Genomic DNA, 2278 nt, shown 5'->3' on the forward strand with positions numbered 1-2278 from the left:
CCCGTAACCCCACTTTATGGGGTCTAGGGCAGCGCCCCAGAAAATTTTGGTTTTGGACCCTATGTTAGGTTGGGAGGACCCACCTATGGTTTTGTGCATGATTTTCGCACATGTTTTTTGGACGCGATGGTTTTTTGGCCCATGGTATTGGACGCGATGGGTTTCAGTCCATGGTATTGGATGCTTCGGCATGTATAAATATGTATTGTAACATTGAAAGAAACATAATGAAAAATAAAGCTGGTAGTCCCGCTTTTGGGATCCAGGGGAAAATCTCTGTGTATATGTGTTTTATGTGTTATGATCTCGCATTGTTTATTTTCTGTGTTTTAGAATTCGTATGCAGGTAATATCTGTACGGGGTTAAAACCTACAAGGGAGTGCTTGTTCAAGCATTGCTTGAGGACAAACAATTTTTGGTAGGGAGGAATATAATCTCATCAATTTTGGGAGCATGGGAGTCACTAAGGAATTTTTGCAATTTTAGTAATATTAATTAAAAAGGGGAAATATTATTGGAGAAAGGTTGCTAGTATTAATTTATTGGATAATAGCTACAAATTATTATTTTATTAAATGGCAGCAAAAGTAACTTAGTGGAAAATGGCCCCACTAATAAAATAATATTAAAATAGGAGTTTAGAGGCATGAGGAGAAATTATAAAAGGAGGATGAAATCATTTTTTGGATAATCTTTTGGCTATTACACCTCATATTTCATCTTCTCTTGGAGTTGTTTCACACAAGGGCCAAAGTGTTATTTAGCACCAGGAATTCCAAACATAATTCCACCCTCATTTCAAAGAACTTCGAGTGTCACCTTAGTGAGGAAATCTAGGGAGCTCAATTCAGAGCTTCCAATTGACATCATTGCAAGATTTTATTTAGTAGTGTGTTTTTCTTGGGCGTGGAGGTATTTTATGGAGCACATTGTGGGATAAAGAATGGGTTAGAGGCTTTGAGATCTTGCAGGAAATTTTCTTATTGTTAGACCAGAGTTTGGACAGTGATTTTCCGAGCTGGATTGGAGGCTATTACCTATGTCATTTTTTCTATCTTTTGGTAAGGGTGCATAAGCTATTGACTAAATGTTGTGTAGGGGTTTAGAGAAGTGTAGTTGGGAGAGATAAGGGCTACAGATATGAGGCGTTTCTCAGTGGAGAATTTAGCTAGAGTTGGGAGAAATTTCTTGTGGTATATTTGGGCATAGTTTAGTAGTATCAAAATTGTGGGGCATTTTCTAGCCAAATTGGGCAATTCACACTTGTTGGGGGTCACTAGGGGTTGGTGGATTCAACCCAAACCCTTTTTAGTTTTTTGAGGGTTTATTGAGAGGAATTTATAGCTAATTTTACAAAATTTTCTAGGCAATATTCGGGCCCGAAATTCTCATTCTTATAGCATGGCTTATTGTTGATTAGCTAGTAAATTTTGTTAAAATTGGAAACTAGGGAAAAAATCCATGTGGGTCATCTTATTTATGGCAACTGATATTTTTCTTAGATTCTCTCATCAAGAGGTGTAGGAATGATCTAAAGATCATACGATTCTGACAAGTATTCACAGAGATATGAATTTATTTGTGTTAAGTGACAATTCATCAAGGTCGACCAACAACCAAATTACCCAAACTTGTCCTCCACGTTTTAGTATAGATAGAGGTGCCTTGCAAGTCATTTTAGGCACAAATCTTATGATCTCTTCCTCTCCACTTGTCTTTGGGTTTTGGTGGGAGGAGAGATCCTAAGAGTATACGCTGCCCAAAGAAGAAGATGCCCTAGCTCTATGCTATCATGGAGAAGCTTAAACGATTCCATAGAGAAGGCTCTATGCTATAGAGAATCTTAACGCTGGTATGGAGAAGCCCTAACCACTGGCCTAATGATGCCCTAACTAACACACATTCATGAAGGCAAGAAGCCCTAACACAGTCAGGGAAGAATGTGATATCACAACAAGAAAGTGAGTCCTAAGTAAAGACTTCTAGAGGCAGTCCAAAAAGGAGAATCTATCCTTACCCTAGCAACAGAGAGGAAGTGTCTTAGCCACAGAATTCTGGCCGCAGTCCTAGCCCTAAACATAGTATTCTATCCGTAGTCTTTGAAGAGACTTGGCCGCAATTTTATGTGCCCTAACTATAGTTAGTTCAAGCCCTAATCGTAGTCATAATGTAGGCTCTCATATGTTTTTCAAAGGGTCCTCAATATATTGTCCTAAGGACATGCCTATATGTTGTTCTAAAGAGACCTAGCCATAGTTATGTGTGTGCCCTAGTCTC

The sequence above is a fragment of the Pinus tabuliformis genome, chromosome 4_2 (genome assembly GCF_031772625.1).
Source record: "Pinus tabuliformis cultivar Carrire ecotype Pingquan chromosome 4_2, CPIR1, whole genome shotgun sequence".
Classification (NCBI taxonomy): domain Eukaryota; kingdom Viridiplantae; phylum Streptophyta; class Pinopsida; order Pinales; family Pinaceae; genus Pinus; species Pinus tabuliformis.